Raw genomic sequence first — 15663 nt, forward strand, 5'->3', positions numbered from 1 at the left:
CCATTCCAGAAGGACAGAAAAAGGTAAATGCTGCAAAGGTCACCTGCAAAATCTGTGACACCATACTGTCAAGAGGAGATCGGAGCAAGAAGTACTCAATTGGGACAGCAAGCATGGTTTGCCATGTGAAAAATTACCATCCCCACAATTATGCAAGAGCTGGCTCTGATAGACTACGGGACAATCCATCACCTGCTGTTCCCAGCACTTCAAGCGCACCAACCACACAGCCATGGACTCCGCATCCAAATATCGAACCGGATTTTGCTGACTTAATCATCCATTGCAAATTTCGCAATGAGATGCTCTGCTACAGGGAGCAGTCAATTAATTTAATTAAACGGCGCAAACAGGAGCACCGTTCCTCACGACACACATTTCTTTTGTTTATTTGTTTCTGTTGGACACTGTTTTCTTTCCAATTTATTTTTTATGTTAAAAAAAATACAAATAAAACAGGTATTTTAAGAACTAACTTCACTGGTCAAAAAAAGAGCTATATTTGATAGTATGTAAAACTTTCAGTTTTTTTTCTGCACCTGTTGCACTCTCTACACTTGCGCAACCTCGTTTCCAAGACCAGGCTTCTTTCTTTTTCTTCAAGTTCGCCAAGCAAACGTCTCCTCATTTCAGGTTTTAAATTGCCGCTTTCTTCTCCTGGGCCGTGTGCCTCATTCGCTGCTAGACTTAATATATTAATAATCATTTTCTATATATATTTATTTGAAATGTATTGCCTAGGGCTCCAAACCTTGATTACATACTCCGTCCTTCGCCATTGTAGTAGTTTTCCTCCATTATTTTTATTATACCTGCCACTTTCATTTTTATTTTACCCCGGCCTACCTTCTCTGTGAGCCATGAGATTTCCTACCACAGACACCACAGTGTTTGTCCTTGGCCTCCAATCTTATCAGACTTGGTCACACGCATACCTAAAAACTAATTTGAAGCACGTGAGCCACAGCCATTACAACGCATGACCGTCACCACAAAGCCATTACCACGCTTATGCCTTTATCATGCGTGGTAAATGCATACTAGTCGTAAAAGCATGCGTGGTAAAGGCATGCGTGGTAAAGGCATATGCGTGCTAATGGCTTTGTGGTGGCGGTCATGCGTGGTTATGACTGCGTTGTAATGGCTGTTTCCCACCTAGGACACTGCAGGAACCGGGTCTGAGCGTGGTGGACTCCAGGGCACCAGGTGGAGTGCCACGCAGCCCCCCTCACACAATATAGAAATCTCTGGGGGTGGTTGTTTCCGTGGTTTGAAGGGCGTCATTGAGGCCCACACACTTTTAATTTTGTAGGGGGGTGGCTTTGCACACGAAAGTGGCGCAAGGGTTTGAAAATCTGGTACACATTGTTTTGTTTTACTTTGATTTCCTTTCTGTCTTGTAGAGCATCCAGAGTAAATATAACTTATTGAACAGCCAATCATTTTTAACCCTACTCTTAAACGTCTTACCATAGTACTTCAAATTATAAATATTATTTCTATTGTGGATCGTCACCCCCCCCCCAAAAAAAGACGTATATAGTTTTTTTTATTAACTTTTATTAAAACAACAAAAACTGTAAACGTAACTTAAAGATAACAATATAATAAACAACTAGAAAAATAATTTTAATAAAACAATATTATAAACAAATTATGATGTGGACTCCAAAAGACGTACGATAGGTAATCTGCAAAACAAAAAAGAAAATTAGTGTTTAAAATATGTAGATGTGACTAAATGAGGTGAAACATTACAAGTCAAGGTAACACTATGATTTTACATGTGCAGTGTGCCAGGTACATTTCACTTCAGTTATAGTCCCGCGTTCAAGTGGTGTCTATATGGAAGTGCCTACTGCATTACTGACACAAAAGTGGCACAACGGGATTGTAAATACGCAGATTTATTTCTAATGCATTTTATTGGAGGCATTGTATATCTAGGCCGCTGTGCTTACCTTGTATAAACACTGCAGCCATCAGAGTTCACAACTTGAATTTAACTCTGCTTCTACACGTCAAAGTATATTCAATACGTTGCGGACAATTCCATTGCTGACGTCAAAGTATATTCAATATGTTGCGGACAATTCCATTGCTGTTGCTCGATATGCCGCGATTGCTTCTGAAGGATGTTTGGTGAAGCAAACAAAAGGACATTTGATTAATCACTGTAAACTGAGTTGCGAAACTCCAGACAAAAGTGAATTTTAATGTGAGTTCTTAATATTGCGTACCTAGACTATTGCACCCTATTGACTCGCAGAGTCTGGAGTTGAGAGTTTTTCTTGAAAAGACAGACGCAGATTTACAAGCTCCTTGCACCACTTTTCCCATGTTGAAAGTGACACAAAAGTGGCGCAATAAGCTTGTAGATCTGTTCCTCAGACTGTTGTAACCTATCTGTTGTCACTGCTCGGAAATAATTATACATTTCTACACAGTCAAGCTGCTGCACACTACCCACTCTCTCCTTTCACAGATAATTTGTTGTTGTTTCGGAAACAAGTTTCTTTGCTCACCTAGTGCCATAGGCATGATTCAAAGAGGGTGCTCTACGTCTCGAAGCAGGCTTCACTGTAGCCAACAGAGTTCCCCACTTAAACTCAGGTAAGGTTCTATACGGCACAATGGAGACAGCTGCGTCCATAAATGTAAGAGAAAAAAAAACGATGTTAGAGACAGTAAGAAAGAGAGAGAAAAAAGGACATTAAAACGTGGAAGAGACACACACGATGGGTGGGGGGCTGTAGCCCTGTTAGCCTAATGGGTATTGCCCCCCTGCTGCATACTACATATTCTCTCCTTTCACAGATAACTTGTCGTTGTTTCGGAAACAAGCTTCTTTGCTCACCTTGTGCCATTGACGTCATTCAAAGAGGGTGCACAATGTGTCGAAGCAGGCTTCTCAGTCGTTGTTACAGTGGCCACGCATCATCGCAGAATACACAAACCTAGAGCTTTGTAGGTTTCTTTTGCAGGGGTTTCGTCAATTTGTAAAACACAACCTGTAAGATAAAAAGGTGGTTAACATTGTGTGTAATTTTTTTATGAAAGGAGAGAGGAAATAAGAAAGTGACTAAAAACAATATTCGCAGCTCACCTTTCTGTCATCGGTGTTTTTCACCACGTGCCGGACATAATGCACCCTGAAGCTCTACATCTAAAAGATAGTAAAAGAAAGATGTTATGATTGGTAATTGTTACCATCTTAATATGGAGTTAGATAACATTGCGCTTTCATACACGTTCCTTCTCACATTTATACGAACTATTTGTATAGGTAATATTCCGGACGTTTCAGCCATTATAAAAACGTTCCTGCTATTGGGAAAATAAATTATACATGTAACTTGATACACTATATACGACTGCTTTCGTCTAAATCGCTGCGTCGCCTTTTTGTATCTAGTCTGCTACAACCCTTTGACTCCCTCCGATGCGTACCCAGGCCTCACTGCTCACCTTTTTGTGGAAAAGACACCTTCTGCATCATGTAGTCCCGATCTGCAACAAAGAAGTCGCATATATGGTGCCAAGACTTGATATCTCTATGGCTAACGACATACTCGTGCTCCCATCATCATCATCGCAGGTTCTTCACCCGCTCAGTGCTTCGGGTACCACTAACTCAGTGACCAAAGAGGCCACGCATGTGGTATTGGGCCCCCTTGTTCGGTAGTTTGGGAACAACTCTAAAATGGCGTACAACACGTGCGCTCCGTCTTTTTTATAGATAGGGTCATGTGTATAGTGACGGATGCGCTGGATGGGTGTGATGTGGGTGTATACCAACCATGAGGGAGTGTGTGTGTGCCGATCTGACAACTAGACCTGGAACTAACAAATCACTACAATGGAAATCTGGGCCATGTAGTGTTGTTGTGTTTTCCTGGTAGCATAAGCGGAGTGGGCTGTACTAACGTATTCAATCTCGACGGATTTACCACCTCCCCCCAGGGCTTTTAAATGTTGGCAGGGGGGCCACGCGGCTCCGGGACACTGCAGGAGCTACACTTCGGCATGCCAGTCTCCAGGGCCTTTGAGGGCTCTGGACCTAGGGTCACGCAGTCTGCCACACACAATACATTAAAAAGAAGAGAAAGTGATGAGTGATGATTTCTGACGTGTTTAGACTCGAGAGCCTGGATAATCATTAAATGGGGTCTGACAGTAAAGTGCATACTTATTCTGGAAGAAGCCTTTCGGTCTTGCAAAAGCAAGTCATCTTTAATAATTCCCTCTCGCTGCATGTACATGCAAAGATATCTGATTTACTTGTATGTTAAAAACAGAAATTTTCAACACCTCTTTTTGATTGGTTGTGAAGCATTGTAACAAAACGTATTAGCGACCAATCCCTTGACTTGCGGAGATTTTGAAAAAAAATTGATTGGCTTCCTCATGCTAATGTTGATTGGCTTTCTTTTTTCTATGTGACGTTACGATACAGTCACCATGTATGTAGCCCATTTTGTGACGCACTTTATTTTACTATGCGTTTCAAAAACTAGTTGTGGTAGGGTGTTTTTAACTTAAACTGTGTACTCTGCTTACGAGTTTGTTGACTGTAAAAGTATTTAAAACATTATTCTATTTTCTATTCTATCATAATTGTGCTGACTTTTCTCCTTTAGCGTGCAGTACTATGTTCTTTGCTAAAATGTATAACTTTCAAACCATCCTTGAAAGAAAAATGCTCATGTTTTCAAAATATTTTTATTGAGTCTTTTATATTCATCATATGGGTGAAATGCAAACATTCTTTTACATTCATTGGTATCAAGCGTTCAACCACATTTATTCTATTTTATCATAAGCACTCATTCCTTATGTTTACATTATATAAGTGTTGCCCATCATCTTTTTTATAAATGTTTGGGCTTCTTTTACTTTCAGATAAAGTAAAATAGAAGTGCTACGACAAACACTCCCTCACTACTTCATCTTTCTTTTTTATGTACATTTCATGTCATTATTACATTTAACAATCATGACATTTTAAACCACAATTATAATACTTTGTTTCAAAAACGTGCTTCCAAAGATAATCCTCCTATTCCTCACGAGTGAAAATTGGAAAAAGCACTACTTAATATAAATACTTTTAGCCCAATTTCACTCTAGAAGATAAAGAGTTTTGTTTTTAGTACATTTTACATTCATAAAGAAATACTTGCATACTAAAAAAAAAAAAGTTTCGGTTGTAAGTCAATCAACTCCAGTTGAAGGATCATACAGTAAAATATCAATATGATCCCTCTCTGGAAATGACAGATAAATTGAAGATTATGACATCGCTCCTAATCAATACTTTGCACGTTCTAATTCATTAAATAACCTATATTTCCATTCATATCATTTACCTCTCTTCGATATGGTTTCCATCCTCGGTAGAAATTCATCCAACTCCTCTGGAAAGTACATACGGAATTATGTATTTTTAAATATACATTAACAATTTGTACTCTCTGAGGAAATGAAAGATAATGTGAAGATGTTTCTGCAGTTCCGAATCATTCCTTTGCTCGTAGTTTCTTCACCCGTATTAATTCTCTGAAACGAAACTAATCATCCCACGGGTGTGGTTTATATACTTTTTGGTTACTTAACAGTCTATGGGATCAATTTATTGCTCCTCCCACTATTAACTCACGTTTTTCAGTTGACAGGTGTTCTCATTTCCACTGTTTTAGCGTGTTACGTGTTTATGTAAATGTGCCTCTTTCCATACTTTTTAACTTTCGTATAATTTCTAAAATGCTTTATTTAAACTCATTTTTATTATTAAAGCATTTCTATAGGTTACTATTTTTTTAATAGGAGTATTACCAATCATTCCCCTTTTTTCGACTTATTATTCCAGTAACTTCCCTTTTTTTATACTTTTTTTGAATTCTCTTTATTACCGTATATTAATGTAATCATTCACTCAGTAAGCATGTACTCATGAAGTGAGGCAGGCTTTAGGGAATGCACTGATTCAAAGTGCTATGTATTATGCATTTTGTGTTGTAATAACCTTTACATTTATGCTTCAGGACTACAATTCCCCACTGACTATATATACCAGGGGTCTCCAACTACTAGCTCGGGAACTACTGGTAGCTCACCAGCACCCTAAAAGTAGCTCTCAGACGTGAAGCCAAACCAAACCAATCTCAGAGATTCTGTGTATATTAAAGAAGGTAGTACTGCTCATTTCACTACCCTTAAGAGTTACAGACAGCCAAAGCAATAGCAGGGTCTGTTCATAACACTCAAACACAAACTGTGGTGGCGTATGAATTAATCAATTAGGGATGTATAGAGCTCACTATTCACCTGTGAGGATTTCCAGGCGCTGGGGGAGTATGTGGGGGGATTTGTGCAGCTTTCGTCATTCAAAAAGGCAGGTGTTATGGCTCTTCCTGAATGCTTTCAGTGTGGGGGTTCATCGGATGCTGAGGGGGAGTTCTTTCCAGGTCTTGGCTATGAAGTACGAGAAGGATGTGCTTCTTGTCTGGTTATGTCATTACAGACAATTTCAGCCAAGGCCTGGTCAGAGGAGTAGGCCACCCTCTGGGCCACCCATTATAAATAAAAATATTCCCCCCGGGGGCTAATTAACAATAAAGCGGGCTTCGTTTTTTTCCCTTCTTTTTCACAGCATACGCGTACCATACGCGTATACCGCGATTTTAATTTTTTTTTAATGTTTTTTGCCTTGAGGATCCTTGTGGGACCCCCTGAGCAGGCCTACGGGGTCAGGGTGTTCTACCCTGCCCCCTTTGCGTGTTTTTCCTGTTTCTTTCGCTGCTTTCTTGTGCCTCGGTTCTACCGATGCACAAGATGGCTGCCAACACTTCCTGGTTTGGAGTGTTGACAGACAGTCGACAGCCAATTAGCATGCAGCTCGTGCTCGTAATGGTACGCACACTATCCTCAGACAGTACTGGTACGGTACTTCGTCTATAGATATATTTATGATTTTACTTTATATTTTCTCAGAAACTACTGAACGGATTTACACCATTTAACAAAAAGCGTAATCTGCGAACCAAACTCTACCTTTTTGCCAAATTTGGTATAATTCTGTTCAGCAGTTCGGGATGCAGTCAAGCCCGTCTTAAAGGTCCCTATGGAAAATTGCATGGAGAAAACACGTTTTGGGACCCCCTTTTTTCTCAGCCCCCACTTCACAAATCACCTCGAAACTTTCAGGGAAGGAGCGGAGCGGAGCAGGCCATTTTCTTGGAGTATTTCGCATGTATTCGTCAACCGGCGCCAAAGTTATTCCAAATAGAAATGTTGCGGATTACCTATGAAAACTAGGTCCTAACTATAAATACCTACTGGCGACCGCCAGTAGGTCATTCATATATATATATATATATATATATATATATATATATATATATATATATATATATATATATATATATATATATATATATATATATATATATATATATATATATATATATTCAATCTGTGTTTGCCCCCAGGGCCTCCCGGGTCCAAACCAAAAGAAGCCGCAACTCCAGTCAATGTTAATGTTCAAATCTCTACAGCATATTTCACAGCGATTTTCGCTGTGAAATATGCTGTAGAGATTTGAACATTAAATCTATCAGTTTCTAAAAAAACGCATTGACTGGAGTTGCGGCTTCTTTTGGTTTGGACCCGGGAGGCCCTGGGGGCAAACACAGATTGAATACATTGCGGTTTGGTTCTACCGCGTGAAGCAACGCACTTGCCAGCAGCGCCAAAGCAAGAGGAGAGCGGAACCATCCGGGGAATATATATATATATATCCACACACACACACACGCACACACACACACACACACACACACAATAAGGTGTATTGAAGAATGAGTGGGTGTACGAGTGTCTGAATGGATAATTTAGTGGATGCGTGACTGACTGTATCAGTGAGTGATTGGACTTGTCTTAGTGAATGCATGGGTGAATGACTAAACTGTGTTAATGTCTAAATCAGTCTGTCTGTTGGTGTGAAAGTGGCTGCATGAGTAGGTAAGTAGCTTCACCAGTGTCTATATGGGTTAATGATTGGTTGTCTGAGTGCCTGTATGGGTGCCTGACAGTCTGTGGGGGTTGGTGGAGGGGTGTGTTACTCCTTGCATGGATGTGTGATTGGGTGATTTAATGGGTGTATGGGTTCATGAGTGCATCTGCGAGGGGCCGAATGGGTGAGTGAGTGTGCATATGGCTGTGTTTTTGAGTGAATGGATGTTTCAGTAGTATATGTGTAAGTAACAACATAAGTGAAAGGCAATATATGTGAGTGTTAGAGTATATAGGTGACTAAATGTGAGAGTGAGTGGTTGTGGGAGTGGCTGTATGGATGAGTTTGTGCTTGTGTCAGTGATTGTAGAAGAGAGTAAGTATGTATGAGTATCTGTATGAATAAGTGAGGTGGTGTGTATAGGTAAGTTAATGGCAGCATGATTGATTCTTTGGGTGACTGAATGGGTGTGTGAGTAATTCTATGGCTGAGTGGGGGTGTGTGAGTGTCTGTATGGGTGTATGAGTACATATATCAGTGGCTGTATTTTTGAGTGACTGTGCGTATGAGTGACTGTATGTGTTTTGTGAGTAGATGTGTGTGTAGCTCCATGAATCAGTGAGCAGTTATGTACTAAGTGGTATTGGTGTGTCTATGGTTTCGAGAATGGTAGTCTGTATTTTAGAGTGGGTGTACCAAAGGTTATATTAGGGTGTAAGGAGGTGCATCAGATATTAAATGGATGATGTCATCAGTGATGTCATTTGAGATGTCATCAGTGATGTCACTAACCATGTAATGAATGATGTAATATGTGACGTCATCAGCAGTGCATTGCGGGGCACGAGTTATAGTTAGTTCAACTAACTATAACAAACGAATTTCTCTGGTTTTATATGAGTGAAATGTCCAACTAACTATAAAATCCCTGAAACCTGTGTTTTTTCAGTGAATTTCTAAGGTTTTTTAAAGGCTAATTTCTAACTATAACGTCCCTGAAACTTATGTTTTTTTCAGAGAATTTGTAAGGTTTTTTAAATGCTAATTTCTAACTATAACATAGTAGTCGCGTTTGCAGAGTGGTGCAGAAAGGGGCCTGGGCCTCTGACCAGCGCTCAGCAATTCCACTGTGTATGACTTACAGAAGGTACCACGATGACTACTTGGCCCCCAAAGTCCCTCAGGAGTAAAGTGGACTTCATCCCCCAACCAGTACTGTGCCAGGAGGCGCGTTTGCAGAGTGGTGGAGAAAGGTGAGCCGGGCCTCCAAAGACTTCTTAGCAATCCCACTGTGTTGCACTTACTGGAGGTAACAGGAGGTTGTTGGCACCCAAAGACAACCTTGTGGACCAACTACCCTATTACCTCCAGTAAGTCCCACAGAGCAGGATTGCTAAGTTCTCATGGCAGACCACACTCTCTTTGCCCACCACTCCGCAAACGCGCTCCCAGGTGCGCTGTTGGATGGGGATTAATGTCCCCTTCGCTGCTGGAGGTCCCTAGGGGCAAACTAGCCTACCTGATACCTCCAGTACTCCCCAGATAGTGGGATTGCTAGGAGGTGGAAACAGGAGAAGTCTGCTTTCTGCTTTCTCCACCACTCTGCAAGCGTGCATCCTGGGGTGCTCTTGGTTGGGGAATGAAGTTCCCCTGCCTCCTGAGGGTCCCTCGGGGCCAACTAGCCCTCCTGTTACCTCCAGTAGGCCCCACACAACTGGATTGCTGACAGTGGTCCGAGGCCACGGCCCCTTTTTACACCACTCTGCATACGCGCCTCCTGGCGCACTTCTGCTTGGGGAATGAAGTACACTTTAGTCCTGAGGTCCTCAGGACACAAGAGGACCTCATCGTCCCACCAGCAGTGCGCCAAGAGTAGCGTTTCCAGAAGGGTGTAAAAGAGGCATGGCCTCAGACCACCTCTCATCAATCTCTGTATAGAGCAAGCAGCTGGGTTCTAGCAGACAGCACTACCAGAATTAGTCACAGTATTGATAAACTATATTGCCCACCTCAAATGATCTGCTGCCAGTAGATCATAAATTAAATGCAATACTTTCTGGATGAGAGGCAACATAAAGCAAACAGGTCATATGTACATATTCAGACTGACGAAAAGCGCTCTTGTGTTGTTATTCTTCTTTTATTGTCAGATGTATCTTAAGTATGCATAGGAATGAGATCAGCCAACGCGTTTCGCCCCGTGAAAGGGCTTCTTCAGGGCAAATACTGTAGGCAAGACAGATAACTCGTATGTTTCTGAGGATCGCATGAATAGTATAATCTGATCCAAGTGTAAATTATTCCTGTGTTGGCAAGAATGTCTTGAGGAGAGCAAAAAGACCTGTCACTCGTGTTGTGAAGGTCTTTGTCTGGGAGCCGTGTCCGGTGTGTTTCAGTCTGCCAGCATTTCTGATGTGTAGAACGGGAATAATTTAAACTTGGACCAGATTATACTATAAACGCGTTGGCTGATGTACATATGACCTGTTTGCTTTATATTGCCTCTCATCCAGAAAGTATTACCTCTCAGTAATCCCACTATGTGGGGCTTGAAGGAGGTACCTGGTGAGCTAGTTGGTGCCTAAGGGCTCTTAGGAATCAAGGGGACTTTATAACTCAACCCAAAATGCGCCAGGAAGAGGGTTTACAGGGTGGTGCAGGGATGGGGCGGGTCCTCCGGCAAGATACCATCTTCTATTTCTTTTTCTTTTCTCGTTGGGGGGCTGTGTGACCCCCCTTCTCTTTGTATTTTTTGGGCCCTGGGGTCCTATCCCCCAGGGTCTGTGCCAACAAAAATAGGAAAAGGGCCGCACAGCCCCCCCCCCCTCCCAAGACCGATTTCAGCCCCACGGACCCCATCCCCTGGGACATGGCAAATTTCTTAATCTAAAAAATAAAATCAATATTTAAAGGAGGGGGGTGCACCGAAGATCTCCCCTCCACACTCACCAAATGCTGCGTGGGGCCCTTTTGCATTTTCCTGCTTGACGCGTTGGTCCGGTCACTTGCCCGTTGGCTAGTGGCCCCAGTACCAACGAAACCTCAAATTTACACTGCTAGTCTGGTTGCTCCAGACTGGTCCTTGCTCCCCTGAAAAGGAGCAACCCCTCTGACCTTGCTGGTCCGAGAAAGAAGCGATCTTCCAATCCTGCGTGGGTTGCCTTTGCCAAGGCCTGTTGACTCCAATCCGGAAGCCGACACCGCAAACAGCGAGAGCCTTCGTGGGACAGCTTGTGATTCGACCCTGGTCATCCTCGATGCCCCCGAGTCCACGTGGCAGCGGAGACAAGCTTCACGACAACCACCTGATTGCGTCCGACATCGCCTGGTTCCTTCCTGGTTCCTTCCTGGTCACTGGCTAGTGACCCAGACTCTGTCTCCTCTGCTTTCAGGTACTCTACATCTTCGATCCACCCTTGGATCCAACCGGACTCTTCTCTCCTGGCCGCCTGCAGCATCTTCATCTCCAGGCTCCATAGAACTGCACGACGAAACTCGACACACTTTGGCACCTATGCACCCGCTTCCTGTGGTTGAGGTAACTCGTCAACGCCGGTGCTCCTGTAGTGGTTTACACCTCTAGTGTCCTAGTTTAAAGTGTGGTAATTCTATTCCAGTCGGAAGACTCCTAAAACAGTAACTTTGTAACTTTTACGCACCATTGACTTTGCATTGGTGCATGCGTGTGCTTTTAGCGCTGCACCCGATTCCCGTGGGCTACTCCCGTCCTAACTGCTGTTAGTCCAGTGTAGTCCCAGCGATTCCCAAGGCCCCAGGCCTTAACACTGTTCGTAAAGTGATACTTATACCACTTTTTTGATATATGGTTTGAGTGGCCACCAGCCTCATCCATAAACGCGCAACTTTCATATGTTAAACTGTGCTTTTGTTTAAACGCTTGTGCTTCTATACTCATACAGAGTATAGGGGATTATTCTAGTAATAAATACATATATTTTTATAATATATAACTTGTGTGGTGTCCTTTCATTTGATATTACAGGATTGCATATGGTAAAACAGCTGGCTCCACATGCCCTCTTGAGTTTAGCCTGAAGGCTGCTTAGTCCATGCTACCATTAGGATAGCTTGTCTTTTAAGGTTGTCTTACAACCACCACCATAAGGGATTGTTTGGACTGATACAAGGTGCCCACAGAATTGTGGACATCATACATCAGGCCAACTTCTCACAGCCTCTAAACTTGTTTTAGCTAATTCCCAATATATTATATGAGACACGGTTAGTGCATTAAAATATATTGCTAAGAAAGTATCCAAACATATTCATAAATCAAGATGGTCATCCTTAAGGTTTAATCCTAAACTTCTTACCAACATTGATCCTAGCACTGCTCTCTCGTGGGCTGCCAAAGGTATCAGACTGGTGAAAGACCTCTATGATACTAATCATGATCCTCTTCCTTTTTCTTTCCGAGCCAGGAAATATAATCTCAGTAACATGGATTTTTATTCTTTTTTTAAACTAAAGGTTAAACTCTCCAAAATAACGCTCTCTATAGATTCGGTCATTGTCTCACTCTTGTGTATGTGGGTACATTCAAGTCATACTGCTTCTAAAATTTATAATGGTCTCACCATTTTGAAGACGAGATTTCTAAACATATTTCACAAGATACCGGGAAACTGATTGGGATATTGTTCCTATGTAATAAAATTGCTCCTTCATTAATCTAATCTAATTTCTTCATGTTAAATCTCTTATATTGGACCCCTGCTTGCTTGTTTGCATAATTTGAAGTTACTAGATAGTGATCTTTGTTGGAATTGTAATTTAGTACCAGGCACCGATCAACATATGTTTTTGAAATGTACATTATTAAATTCCTTTTGGCTTGATACAGAAACATTTATCACAAATGTTTAATACATCTATAGTTCTCTCTTTTCCTATCATTTTGCTAGGTCCATGGGCTAAAGCTATCCCAATACCTCTTGACAATACGGATTTGGAGCTTTTGGATTTACTCTTAACTATTTCGTCAAAATTATACTCACAGAATGGAAATCTTTTCATCTCCTGTCTTATCATACCTGGTGGGCATGGGTTTCATATCTACGTGGGGCTCATACGTTTGTTGAAAAGAAGCATTACTCACCTTCAATTGCTAGTAATCTTTGGCAGTCTTTGGATAACTATATGAATTTCTCTTCTCGGGGTTGGTAGCTCAATATCCTTTTGATTCAATCTCAACTTATTTTTTTAGAGTTGTAGCAGATGTCCCTTCCCTCCGTTTTATCTTTCTTCCTTTTCTCTTTCTCTCCTTCTCTTTTCCCCTTGCTGATATGTCTTCTCTATTAAACAATACAACTATTACATGACTTTGTTGTGATATATGTAGTTGCTCCATCTGCTCCACATTCCTGGGACTTATACTTACTACTTGATAAATTTACAATATTTATTATTGTAATTATATTCATCTGATCATTTTTAAATGATAACTTTGACGTTCTTTTATCCCAGTCCAGTAGCTCTTTGTCATGAAATACTTTTTTTAATTCTTCGTTATCATATATTTGATTTTTATTTGCTGTATTGTGATTGTATTGCAAATGCACTTCTTTTTCAATAAGCAATAAAGATATTTGAAAAAAAAAAGATGCCGCATTCCTGCCCTTTCCCTGTCATGCAGCGCAACAGGGTCACTTTCTGCGCTGCACTGAGTGACATTGTCGTAAATGGGTACCTGAGTTTCAAATGCTCCAAATGTCAACAATTCAATTCCTTATGAATTGCAAGGAAAATGAGTTGACAAGGAAGCAGACCTTTCTTAAGATCTGCGAAAATATATCAAAGGTATGTGTGTGCTCACGTGGTTAAAAAAGCTTTGAAATGTTACCAGTTGTCAGCCAGTAGCCATCTGCATAGTGAAAGATGACACTGGAAGCTGTCCATGATGTTTAGCTCCTAACATACAAATAAAGGGTGTGGGTATGTGGTGAAGCAGACAGGGAACCCATGGGCCCCTTTCTGTTCCCCTGAAGTCATGGTCGTAAAAATGCTGCTTCTTTTGGCACTGTAACCCCTGTCCTTTTGAAGGCACAAGCTTTATAATATTATCACTTATTCTCTCTGATGGTAGCAACTGGTTGAAGTAGAAGCTGCCATAAGTAGGATAGTTCCCGCCAATGCTCCGGGACCAGACGGTCTCCCAGGAGACTTGTTCCTTGTAGACCCCCGAAACTGGGCACAGTATATTTTGCTTTTAATTAATTCCATCGCTAATAGTTGCCCAGTACCAAAATCCTGGAAGGGGGCCGAGGTGGTCCCGATTTTTAAGAAGGGAGCCAGAGAGGACCCTCCCAACTTCAGACCAATCAGTCTGATTGATGCAATTCAGAAGGTAGTTGGTAGAGTCCTGCTGTAGAGGATCCAATCTTGGGCTGACGACGAAGACATCCTCTCCCAATATCAGGCGGAATTCAGGGCCAACACGGGAAAGGTGGATCAGGTCTTTAGGCTTCTTTTGATATATTGGAAAGTTGTTGTGATCGGCAGAGGCAGTCTTTATCTTGCTTTTATAGACTTAAGGACTGCCTTTGACCTGGTTCCCAGGAAAAGGTTGTGGCAAATATTAGGAGACATGGGCATCCCTCCACTAACCTATTGAGGCGGTTTCATGAGGGCAACTATGCACAGGTAATTGGGGGTCCCAAGGTCAGCTGACGGAAAGGATTCCAGTAAACAGGGGAGTACGCCAGGGTCGTGTGATGGCACCCACCCGTCCTCCTTATACGTGAACGAGGTGGTTCGTTTTTTGCAAGAAGTTCCAGCTGATGCTCCGGCCCTGGCGGGCGATAAGGTACCTACTCTCCTGTTTGCGGATGACACATTGCTGATCTCTAAGACCCCAGCCGGGCTATAAAAATTACTGGACCGATTTCAATCTTTCTGTAACTCTCGGGGGCTAGTCATAAACACTTCTAAGACCAGGTTTATGACATTTAACCCCCACAAATCGTTCAGAAACAATCTCGCCATAGATGGGACACACTTGGAGAGAGTCAGTATGTTTGACTATCTCGGTATTTGACTCTCTGAAAAAATGCAATGGAGGTCCCACCTTGACAAACTGCTCTTGAATCATAAAAGTGCGGTCGGGGTACTAAGTAAAGAACATCGCTCATCGCAGAGCAGGCCAGTTGCCCCGGCACTCACAGTTTATGACGCAAAGGCAGTTAGCTCGGCACTTTATGGAGCCGAGCTATGGGGATTTGACAATGTTGAAGAGATTTGCAGGTCAGAGCACACGTTTTTGAGGGATTTGGTTATGCTACCCCGGAATGTCCCATTAACTCCCTTGATGTATGATAAGTGTAGGCGTTCATTCAGCGTTATTGCTAAACTGCGCCCATTGCTCTTTTAGGCTCACCTTAGGTGGACTACTGAACTCACGAATTATGCTAAAGCATTTACTGAAGTAATGAGTTTAGACGTCAAACATGGGGTCAATTGGATAACTAACAGCAGGAAATTAATGACAACTCTTGGCCTTAAGGACTTCTGGGACCATCAAAATCCCCCAAGCAAGACAGAGCTTAAACGTATCTATTGGGACTGGATTGATACCCGGGAGCTTAGTAACCCAAATGTGGGAAGGCTAACGGAAGAATTTTTCCAGCACA

The 15663-nt window shown here is 42.0% G+C and overlaps 1 protein-coding gene across 1 annotated transcript in view; it reads right to left on the reverse strand.

Annotated features, from left to right (window-relative positions):
• Positions 1 to 15663, reverse strand: part of LOC144763339 (alpha/beta hydrolase domain-containing protein 17A-like) — a 363859-nt gene that overhangs the window by 25466 nt on the left and 322730 nt on the right. The gene's annotated exons all lie outside the window — the stretch shown is intronic.

Source organism: Lissotriton helveticus, chromosome 6 (genome assembly GCF_964261635.1).
Source record: "Lissotriton helveticus chromosome 6, aLisHel1.1, whole genome shotgun sequence".
Classification (NCBI taxonomy): domain Eukaryota; kingdom Metazoa; phylum Chordata; class Amphibia; order Caudata; family Salamandridae; genus Lissotriton; species Lissotriton helveticus.